At 45.2% G+C, this 12,260-nt stretch overlaps 1 protein-coding gene and 1 pseudogene across 1 annotated transcript in view; both read left to right on the top strand.

The window, feature by feature from the left end:
* The window catches only part of AFF2 (AF4/FMR2 family member 2), a 604,855-nt gene that overhangs the window by 374,369 nt on the left and 218,226 nt on the right, over nucleotides 1–12,260 (top strand). The gene's annotated exons all lie outside the window — the stretch shown is intronic.
* On the top strand, nucleotides 3,401–5,309 carry LOC105979766 (annotated as a pseudogene).

Raw genomic sequence — 12,260 nt, 5'->3', positions numbered from 1 at the left:
AATGGGTAAAATATTGAGTGATGCAGGAAACATCCGAAGAAGATGCAAATAATCCATAGTCACTGTACCAAAAGGAACTAGTTGACATCCCACCATTTCAGGAGATAACATATGAGCAAGAACCATTGGTTCTGACCGAAAACAATTCTCTAGGAAGTGATGGAATACCAATTGAAATGTTTCAACAAGTTGATGAAGCACGAGAGGCCCTCACTAGTTGATGCCTGGAAATTTGGAAGGCAGCTACTTGCCCAGTTGACTGGAAGAGATCTATATTTGTCCCATTCCAAAGAGAGGTGACTCAACAGAATGGGAAAATTACAGTACAAGAAGCCTGAGGGTTTGATTCATTCCTTGAAATGGGAAGAATATGCTGACTATGGTAGGATTCTGGGACAGTGCCAAGGATGCAGGTGAAAATGGAGACGTTACATTTATAGAGGTCCGAACTGTGGATTGGATTCCCCACGTGGTCCAAATGGTTAAGCTCACTACTTACCCAGAGGCACCTCAAAAGAAAGACCTGGTGATTTGGTTCCAAGGGTCACACCATGAAAAACCCTATGGTTTACGACTGCACACATTATGTCACCACTCGTCAAAATTCACTCAGGAGAAACTGGGTCAGTTTGGGGGGTTCAGCTACAGAATGTGGGCTTTTCTCCAGCAGTGCTCCCCACCACCCAGAGGTTGAGGGTATCCTGGAGAGAAGGAAAACGCAAAGAAGTAAAATAAATCGCACTGAATCACATACGCATACAACTGCTATGAAGGAAAAACAAGATTTGACCTGAGGTTGGCCTGAGTCCAAAGCCTGTTCAGACCAGCTATGGAGCACTTTTTATATGTCTGGCACTCTTCTCAGCACTTCACATTTAGTATCTCATATAATCATCTGGTCGGTGCCAGGGCCTATTATCCGCCCCATGTTCCAGATAATGAAACAAATACTTTGAGGTTAAGTGACTTTCCAAGTTCAACAGCGAACCAGTGACAGAGCCAGGATCTCAACCCAAGCAGTCTGGCTCCAGGGTCCAACTTTTTAATAGACCTTAAGCATTCTGTTTTTCATTTATGAGGGTATGCATTTGAAGGAGTCAGTTTCAAGTGCATACTATAGGGCTCCACCCCTGACCCAGTGGATGATAACAATGAAGCAGGGAGAGATTGCTAATAAGACCACGTGTCAGAAGCAGGAAAAGAGCTTCTCCAAAGGGCCAGAACTAATCCAATGAAGTTTCTTTAGAGTCTAACTCTATGGCTATGCACTAGAGTTCAGTGATATTGAGAGCAGACAAGGAACATTTAGCAGGGCCATATATCACTGCAAAAAAAAAAAAAAAACCCTAAAAAGTAATAAGCAAAGACAAGCATCTAGAGCAGGAGTCAGCAAACATTTCCTGTAAAGAGACAGATAGGAAACACGTTTGCTTTTGTAGGCAATGTAATCTCTACTGCAGCCACTCAGCAGTGCTGCCCTAGTAGGTACACAGAGAGGCAAAGTTGCACACAAAATAAGGGGGATAACTGTACCAAGAAACCTTTTGGTATTTAAAGGTGGTGGGCTGGCTTTGGCCTATGGACTATGGTTTGCTAATCCCTGATCTGGAACCTGTAGAACTAAGGAGGGGCTAGATCCCCTCTGCTCTGTGATGCTCAGATCACAGTGGGCATAGGGTGTCCCTTTGGGGCAGTGCATTTTTCTTACGTTCTGTAACATGTACATGTTGAATAAGAGTGTACAGTCCTGTGGGTTTTAACACAGACATATATTCTGGTAATTATACCCTTTAAGGAGATACATAACAAGTCTCACATCCCAAAGAAGTCCCTCATATTCCCCGTGGGCCACTTTCCCACACCCAAACCCCAGCAAACCACTGCTCTTTTTATTCTCTGGTGTTGTCATTTGCCTATTCCAGAACGTCTCATCAGTGGACTCATACAGTATGCAGCCATTCCACTCAGCACAATGCCTTTGGGATTGTTTTTTCTGATTGTTGCATATCTCAAGACCCCAAATCCACTGCCATCGTGTGCATTCCAACTCATAGAGATGCTCTATACATTGCCATGACTTATGGAAGCAGATAGCCTCATCTTTCTCCTGTGAAGCAGCTGGTGTGTTTGAAATTCCAGCCCTGTGGTTAACAGTACAAGGCTCACCCTACAGCACCACCAGGGCACCTTGTAGATCACTAGTTGCTTCCTTTCTATTGCTGAGTATTCCACTGAAGTATAGCTATGCCACAATTTATCTAGCACTCCAATTGCTGAAGGACATTTAGTTTATTTCTTGGTTTGGGTTATTATGAATACTTTACTAAAAACATTTGTGTACAGGTTTTTGTGTGGACATACTCATGTGTTTTCATTTTTCCTGAGTATATACCTAGAGAGAGCCTTGGCGACATCGTGGTTACGTGTTGGGCTGCTAACCACAGGGTCAGCAGTTTGAAATCCCCAGTGGCTCCTTGGGTGAAAGATGAGGCTTCCTACTCTTATAAAGATTTACATTCTTGAAAACGGATGGGGTAATTCTACCCACTTCTCAATGATCACTATGAGTCAAAATCAACTTGATGGCAATGGAATGTACAGAGATATACCTCCACACAAATAAAACAATCTTACAACTGGACGAATAAGCAACACCATGCTAAATGGAGAAATGACTGATGTTATCAAAGGGGCTCCACGATCAATGCTCCTTAAATGCGCCACGGGGGACATTAACTGCACAAGACCTCTTTATAAAGTGTTGAAAATCAAGGTCGTAACTTTGAGGACGATGGTGCTCCTGGGTCAAACCATGGTGTTGTCAATCGCCTCCTAAGCAGGTGACAGTTGGATATGTGCATCTGAATTGTGGTGCTGGGAAAGAATATTAGAAGTACCACAGACTGCCAAAAGAACCAGCAGACCTGTCTTGGGAAAAGTAGTCAGAATGCTCCTTTGAAGGAAGGATGGGGTGACTTTGTCTCATGTACTTAGGACCTGTTGGCAGGAGAAACCAGTCCCTGGAGAAAGACAGCACGCTTGGTAGAGGGGCAGCAAAAACGAGACAAGATGGAATGTTGCAGTGGCTGCAACAGGGAGCCCCAACATAGAAACAACTGCGAGGATGGTGCAGGACCTGTGTTTCGTCCTGTTGAACATAGCTCAAAGCTGACTCAAAGGCACTCAACAGCAATCACAACATATGCCCTGGAATGGGTTTGCTACGTCACAGCGTTTGTCTTTGTCGAACCTCAGAAAAAAGCGTGGAACTGTTTTGCAAAGTGGCTTCCACACCAGCAGTATATGAACTGGCTGAAAGACAAAGTTACTCAGCATCCGAGAGGCCAAGCAGCGCGGCCCGGCTCCTTGAAAGAACAGCAACCTGCCCCTGGGGTTCACCATGCCCTCCGACCTGGCCAAGAAGAAAGCAGCCAGAAAGAAGGAAGCTGCCAAAGCCCGGCAGCCACCCTGAAAAGGGCACGAAGAAAACGGAGCTGCTGCCCCCGAGCCACAGGTGGCAGAGGAGAAAAACGAGGAGTCCAATGGCAGAGAGACCACAGAAGTGGACTTGCTGACCAAGGAGCTAGAGGACTTGGAGATGAAGAAAGCTGCTGCTCGAGCTGCCACTGGGGTCCTCGCCTCTCACCCCACAGCACTGACGTCCACATCATCAACCTCCGCTCACCTTTCATGGCCAAGAGCTGCTCAGTGACACCGAACTGGAGCTGAACTCGGGCAGACGCTGTGGTCTTAGTGGCTTCAATGGAATTGGGAAGTCCATGCTGCTCTCTGCTCTTGGGAAACGGGAAGTGCCCATCCCCGAGCCTATTGACATCGACCCTCTGGCCCGTGAGATGCCCCCTAGTGGCAAGACACCCTTGCAGTGTGTGATGGAAGTGGACACGGAGCGGGCCGTGCTGGAGAGGGAGGCGAGCGGCTGGCGCACGAGGATGCGGAGTGTGAGAAGCCGACAAGGCAGAGATGAGGGCCTCACGGATCCTGCACGGGCTGGGCTTCACCCCCGCCTTGCAGCGCAAGCAGCTCAAGGACTTCAGTGGAGGCTGGAGGATGAGGGTTGCCCTCGCCAGAGCCCTCTTTATTCGGCCCTTCATGCTGCTCCTGGACGAGCCCTCCAACCACTTGGACCTTGATGCCTTTGTGCGGTTAGAAGAACTCAAGACTTTTACGCGTATCCTGGACCTCGTCTCTCATTCCCGAGATTTCCTGAATGGTGTGTGCACCAGCATCGTTCACATGCACAAGAAACTGCAGTATTATACGGGTAATTACGACCAGTACGCGAAGACTCGACTGGAGCTAGAGGAGAACCAGACGAAGCGCGTCCACTGGGAACAGGACCAGATCACGCACATGAAAAACTAGGTCGCCAGGTTTGCCATGGCAGTGCCAAGTTGGCCCGGCAGGCCCAGAGCAAAGAGAAGACACTACAGACAATGATGGCATTGGGCCTGGCAGAGCGGGTTGTTCGTGACAAGACACTATTGTTTTATTTCCCACCATGTGGCAAGATCCCTCCACCAGTCATTATGGTACAAAACGTGAGCTTCAGGTATACGAAAGATGGGCCTTGCATCTACAACAACCTAGAGTTTGGCATTGACCTCGACAGATGAGTGGCTGTGGTAGGGCCCAGTGGAGCAGGGAAGTCAACACTTTTGAAGCTGTTAACTGGAGAGCTACTCCCCACAGATGGCATGATCCGAAAACACTCTCATGTCAAGATAGGGCGTTACCATCGGCATTTACAAGAGCAGCTGGATTTGGATCGCTCTCCTTTGGAGCACATGAGGAAGTGCCACCCGGAAATCAAGGAGAAGGAAGAAGTGAGGAAGATCATTGGACGATATGGTCTCCCTGGGAAACAGCAGGTAAGCCCAATCCGGAACCTATCTGATGGCCAGAAGTGCCGTGTGTGCCTGGCCTGGCTGACCTGGCAGAACCCATACCTGCTCTTCCTGGACGAGCCTACCAATCACCTGGACATTGAGACCATCGATGTGCTGGCTGATGCCATCTATGAGTTTGAAGGTGGCATGATGCTGGTCAGCCATGACTTCAGACTCATCCAGCAGGTGGTACAAGAACTTTGGGTCTGTGAGAAGCAGACAATCGCCAAGTGGCCTGGAGATATCCTAGCCTACAAGGAGCACCTCAAGTCCAAGCTGGTGGATGAGGAGCCTCAGCTCACCAAGAGGACCCACAATGGGTGAGCCCTCTGCCCAGGCTTGGGTCAGGAGTTCCCCTGGGGACTTGACAGCTGCTACCCTCACCAGCCGCTCAGGATGGGACCCCAGGGCTGCACTCCTGCGTTGCTGCAAACCGCTCCCCAGCCTCGCCTGCCCATCAGCCGGCCTTTGCACTCTTATGTACAGTCGGACAGTACTTGTCCGTTTCCTGTCTTCTTCCCAGTGACCTTTGTCCGTGTCTGGACTCAACTGGCTCTTCCCTTCCAGCCCCTGGCTGGTCACCTGATCTGGATAGTGATGTGTAGCCAGAGGAATCTGGGGGTTAGTCCAGGGGCTGAAGCCCTGGATTTGACCCGTGAAAGAGCTTAGGATCCTCATTTTCTGCATGTTGGTGATGTTGGTGGAAAGCCCCAGCTCCACCGCCCCCATTCTTTCTGCTCATTTGGAGCTCTAGACCAAGGCTTTAGTCCTGGTCAGTTTTTAAATAATTATTTAACTGTAATCTCTAGACCTGTGTGACACCTATAAAGCGTCCAATAAAGGGAGAAGAGTCCCAAAAAAAAAAGTTGCTCAGCATCCTCCCTAGCACTTGCTCATGTTGCATTTTTCTCACTCTCATTAGCCATTCTAATAAGTATGGCCAAGTGGCATACACATGGGGCTGCAAACCACAAGTTCAGCTGTTTGAAACCACAGCCGCTCCTTGGAAGAAAGCTAGGGCTTTATACTCCTGTGCAGAGTTATTGTCTGAAACCCACAGGGGTAATTGTACCCTGTGCTGTAGCGTCACTATGAGCCAGAATTGACTCGATGGCAGTGGGTTTGGTTTGGTGTTTGTTTTTAAAATAGGTGTGTTGTGGTTTCTTGGTTTGATTTTCATTTGAATTTCCCAAGAGGCTAATGATGTTCAACATTTTTTCTTTTTAGCCTTTTTAATATTTAAAATGAAATATAATATTTAATTAAGATAATCTAGTAAGTAAAGAATAACAAATATATTCTGTTTAGTCATAATTAAAATAAATACATGCATTATCAAATTACTGATTAGTCTTTTGATAGATATTACACATAATATTTAGAACTATTAAATAATATAAACCTAGGCAAATGTTAAATTATAACATGGATATAACATTTTGTTTTCTTTTACTTCTTTTTGTTTTTAAATCATTTCATTGGGGGCTCATACAACTCTTATCACAATTCGTATATACATCCTTTGTGTCAAGCACATTTGTACATTTGTTGCCCTCATCATTCTCAAAACTTTTGCTTTGTACTTGAGCCCTTCATATCAGCTCCTCATGTTCCCCCCTCGCTCCCTCACGAGCCCTTGATAATTTATAAATTATTATTATTTTTCCATGTCTTACACCGTCCAATGTCTCCCTTCTACCACTTTTCTGTTGTCCGTCCCCTAAGGAGGAGGTTATATGTAGATCATTGTGATTGGTTCCATCTTTCTCCCCTACCTTCCCCTTCCCCTCCTGGTATTGCTACTCATTATTGGTTCTGAGGGGTTTAGCTGTCCTGGATTCCCTGTGTTTCCAGCTCTGATCTGTACCAGTATACATCCTCTGGTCTAGCCGGATTTGTAAGGTAGAATTGGGATCATGATAGTGGGGGGTGGGGAAGCATTAAAGAACTAGAGGGAAGTTGTATGTTTTATTGGTGCTATTCTGTACCCTGACTGGCTTGTCTCCTTCCCACGACCCTTCTATAAGGGGATGTCCAGTTGCCTACAGAAGGGCTTTAGGTCTCTACTCCACACTCCCCCTCATTCACAATAATAAGATTTTTTTTGTTCTTTGATGCCTGATACCTGATCCTATCAACACCTTGTGATCATACAGGCTGGTGTGCTTCTTCCATAGGGGCTTTGTTGCTTCTCAGCTAGATGGCCGCTTGTTTATCTTCAAGTCTTTAAGACCCCAGTCCCTATATCTTTTGATAGCTGGGCACCATAAGCTTTCTTCACCACATTTAATTATGCACCCGCTTTGTCTTCAGCGATCGTGTTGGGAAAGTGAGCATCATGGAATGTCAGTTTAATAGGACAAAGTGTTTTTGCATTGAGGGAGTACTTGAGTAGAGGCCCAATGTCCATCAGCTACCTTAATACTAAATCTATAAATATATGCAAATAGATCTATTTCCCCATCATATATAAATAGAAATACATATGTACAAGTCTGTAATTAGACCTCTATAAATGCCCTTTGCCTCCTAGTTCCTTCCTCTATTTCCCTTTATTTTCCTCTTGTCCACGATCATGTTCAGTCTTCATTTGAGTTTCGGTAATTCCTTTCGGTTACATTGCCCTCGATCAAGCCCTACCTCCAACACCCTCCTTGCCATCTATTTTAGATCACTTGTTGTTCCCTTGTCCCTGGGTTTGTTAACACCCACTTCCTTTCCCCAGCCTCCCCCTCTCCCATGTCCCCCCTGGAACCATGGGTCCCATTGTTTTCTCCTCCAGATTGTTTATCCCACCTATCTTATCTAGATAGACCTGCAGAGGTAATAATATGCACAAAAAAACCAAAGACAGCGCAAAACAATGCAACAAAAGAAAACAAAACAGCAACAATGAATAAAAAGAAAAGCCTATAAATAGTTCAAGGTCTATTTGTTGACCTTTAGGAGTGTTTTCTGGTAGAGTCTGATGGGGTGCCTGGGTGCCACGTGTTGGCCCCAAAGTCTACCTTTGGTACTCCCTCAGGACTTCCTTGTTCTGTTCCCCTTGCTGTTCTATTGCACACCCTTAGTGTTTCACCTCAGTGTGGTGGGGTCAGATCGGGTGCAATTCCTGCACTCTGTCTCCAGTATTGTCCCCCATAGGGCTATGGGTCAGTGAGGGATGTTGAGTGGGGCCGGCCCTATGGTCCTTTCTGTGCTTTGGCTGCTCTGAGCAGAAATATTATCCTCTGGGGCCTAGTCCATACATTTTCTTTGGTTAAGTGTCCCTTCAAAACTTGTTCCCAGTTTGAAAATTGACCTGTGCATTTTTCTTTTCTTAATTTCGAGAGTTCTTTTTAAATTCTAGTTGTAAGTTCTTTGTCAAATGTGTAATTTGAAAATATTTTATCCCTGGCTTTGGCTGATCCTTTTATTCTCTTGACAATGTCTTTCTCAGAGAAAAAGTTTATAGCCTTTATCAATTGAAATTGGTTTAAAAAAGTTTTATAAGAGCTTGAAGATAAACAGGTGGCCATCGAGTTGAGAAGCAACAAAGCCCACATGAAAGAAGCACACCAGCCTTTGTGATCATGAGGTGTCAATGGGATTAGGCATATAAGGCCAGAACAAAACTATAACCAAGGTGAATGTGTGTGTGTGTGTGTGTGTGCATGGAGTGGAGACCCAGTGCTCATCTGTAGACAATTGGACATCCCCTCACAGAGGGGTCACAGGGAAGAGATGAGCCAGTCAGGGTGCAGTGTAGCACCGATGAAACACACAACTTTCCTCAGGGTCAACAAGGAGAGTAGAGATACCAGGACGATTAGGGGAGGGTGGGGGAGAAAGGGGGAACCGATCACAAAGATCAACTAGAACCCCCTCCCAGGGGGACAAATAATAGAAAAGTGGGTGAGGGTTGATGGAGGATGATATAAGATATGGGAAAAATATTCTATAACTTATCAAGGGTTCGTGAAGGAGAGTGGGCAGGGAGGGAGGGGGAAGAAATGGGGAGCTGATATCAGGGAATGCTTTGAAAATGATGATGGTGGCATATGTGCAAACGTGCTTGACACACTGGAGGGATATATGGATTGTGATAAGATATGTAAGAGATCCAATTAAAGTATAAAAAAAAGTTTTATGACTTTTATTTGGGTGTCAAATATAAGAACCTGTTGTCAAACTCAAGGTCAAGAAAATTTTCTCTTATGCTTTCATTTTGGAGTTTTATAGTTTTTCATTTTCATTTTAGGGTTACTAAAACTATATGAACCAAATAATTTATTACATAATTCTTTATAATAGCAAAAAAGACTACTAAATATTGAACAATAATTAGACATTGGTTTATGCTTTCAAAATAATAATCAGCTGATAAAGATACCTCTCATGGAAAAAAGGGTAAAGGACCAGAATGCAATATTTTAAATGCTTAATTATTATAGCTATGTACAAATATGAATTAAAATAAAACTAAAGGAAAATCATCTCTAGTTCTTATTTTTTTAGTGCTATAAGATTATGGTTGAGTCCTTTTCCAGATCTATAGTGATTTCATAATCCACATTACTTTGATTAACATTTTGTAGATGGGACTTTGCTACACTGAAGTGCAGTTAGCAACGCATAACCAGGATAGTAGTGAGTGGCTTCAAAATAAGAATGGCCGAAGGGACAAAATAGAAGAAAATTCAACTCGAAGAGAGACCAGGCCATGACGAACTGAGGGACTACCACATGGAAACACGGCTCCAGGCTCGATATAGCCTAAAATCAAAACCCTCCAGCTTGCTTCCGTGGAGTCAATTCCGACTGCTAGCCATCCAGAGACTGTAAATCTTTACGGGAAGAGATGTTGTTGTTGTTATCAGTTGCTGATTCATGGGGACCGTATGCTCAACAGAAGGAAGCACTACTCTGTCCTGGGCGGTGCTCACAATTCTTGTTAACGTTAGCCCCATGTCGCAGCCACTGTGTCAACTTTGACTGCCCCTCTGTCAAGCATTTCTTCAGGGACTGATCTCTCCATGGTGCCTGAGGCAAAGCCTCGCCATCCTCACTTCTGAGGAGCTGGACTTTTCCCAGGACAGATTGATTTTCTCTTCTGGTGCTCTTGTTCTTCTGGCAGGTCCAACAGATGTTGTTGCTACGGTCATTGAGGGGGATCCCACTCAGAGCAGCCCTTTGTATAACAGAATGCCACGTGGCCTGGTCCTGAACCATCCTTGCCATTGTCATTACTTTTGACCCCATTGTTATAGCCCTGTGTCATTCATCTTGTAAAGGATCTTCCTCTTGCCCCTTACCAAACATGATGTCCCCTTCTGAGGCCTCTTCCCTTTTGACAGCATGCTTAAAGTATATGAGATGAAATCTCTCCATCCTTGCTTCTAAGGAAGATCCTGACTGTACCTCTTTTTTTTAATCATATTATTGGGGGTTCGTACAATTCTTATCACAATCCATACATACATCCATTGTGTCAAGCACATTTATACATATGTTGCCATCATCATTCTCAAAACATTTGCTTTCTACTTGAGCCCTTAATATTAACTCCTCATTTTAACCCCTTCTTCCCCACTCCCCCCTCCCTCATGAACCCTTGATAATTTATAAATTATTATTATTTTGTCATATCTTAAACTGTCCGACATCTCCCTTCACCCACTTTTCTGTTGTCTATCCCCCAGGGAGGAGGTTATATGTAGATCCTTGTCATTGGTTCCCCCTTTCCACCCCACCCTCCCTCCACCCTCCTGGTATCGCCACTCTCACCACTGGTCCTGAGGGGTTCATCTGTGTTGGATTCCCTGTGTTTCCAGTTCCTATCTGTGCCAGTGTACATCCTCTGGATTTGTAAGGTAGAATTGGGATCATAGTAGTGGGGGGGGGGGGCATTTAGGAACTAGAGGAAAGTTGCATGTTTCATCGTTGCTACCCTGCAACCTGACTGGCTGGTTTCCTCCCCACGACCCTTCAGTAAGTGGGTGCCTGGCTGTACTTCTTCTGAGAGACAATTGTTTGCTCTGTCAGTCCATGATAGTTTCCATATTCTTTGCTGGCACGATCTTTCCAGTGTGTGGATAGCCCTGTGTTTTTCCTACATAGCAACTAGTGAGTTTGAACTACCGATTTTTTTGGTCATAGTATGAATATAATTTCTTTTTAAAAACCATTTTATTGGGGTTCGTACAACTCTTTTCACAATCCACACATCCATCCATTGTGTCAAGCACATTTGTACATTTGTTGCCATCATTATTCTCAAAACATTTGTTTTGTGCTTGAGCCCTTGGTATAAGCTCCGCATTTTCCCCCTACCTCCCCTTCCCCCTCTCCCATGAGCCCTTGATCATTGCAGGTCCCAGGCCAACACTTAGCGGAGAGTGCCCCCGGAGCTCCTTGGATTTAGTCCTTGGATTCCTCACATAGGGGAGTCCTTAAATGGAGTGGTCAAATGCTAGACTCTTACTTTGGAAGGGCAGTGACAGGATACTCTTGTCACTGAATGCTTGTGGGTAACTTACCATTTCTGGATCATATCGATAAGATTGGGATACACACAACTGTCAGGCTTATAAGGAAGAATAAATAAGATGCTGCATATGAAGCCCCTAGATTGGCACCTTGGGCGCTCAATCAATATGATCCTTCCTCCTTCCCCTTTTCTAGTTGGTGGAGCTTCCCACTGGTCAAAGGGAAGAGAGATTTCTGTTACCAAAGGGATCCCAACAGAGATACCGTGCTTCCACAATGCCTACAGGAGAATGTCCCGCGTCCTTATCGCCAAGGTCCCTCCTCTACGCCTACCTCACATCTCGCCACTTTTTCCACCCATGTGCACTTTTCCCAACCTCAGCATACTTCTCCCCATCTGATGTGCTCTTCTCTGCTCCCTCTGTCTGGGACACTACCCACGCTTTCCTTTGCTTGCTGACTTCCTCTTTAGACCATGTAAGAGTCAATACAGAGATGATTTTTCCCTTTGAAACCCTAATGACATCCAAGTGCGATTAAACTCGCTCTTGATTTCGTGTCCTCTCGCACGTTGCACATGCCAACAGTTGTCACCTGTGTGTGTTTGGGGCTGGGCTGGCTTTTCCTGGCTGGCTGTGAGGTCCAGTGGGACAGGCTCTCTTTGGAATTCATCTCACAGACCCCTGGGCCTAGCCCAGAAACTGGCATTGAGTAGCTCCACCGTGTTTGTGAAATGAATTAAATTTGTAGAAATCATTGAGGCAGCAGAGGAATTGTGAGAGAAAATGACCTTGGAGTGTTACTTTCACCCCCAAGGAACTGGAATAATTTGATTTTCCATGAAGATATTGTAAGATATTAAGCCGACACTAGTGTTTAGTGAGT

This window comes from Echinops telfairi, unplaced genomic scaffold (assembly GCF_000313985.2).
Source record: "Echinops telfairi isolate 266 unplaced genomic scaffold, ASM31398v2 ScPeMD7_7472;HRSCAF=8510, whole genome shotgun sequence".
NCBI classification, from domain to species: Eukaryota; Metazoa; Chordata; class Mammalia; order Afrosoricida; family Tenrecidae; genus Echinops; species Echinops telfairi.
Note: the sequence above shows the minus strand (reverse complement) of the source record. Positions and strands in the feature narration are given on the sequence as shown.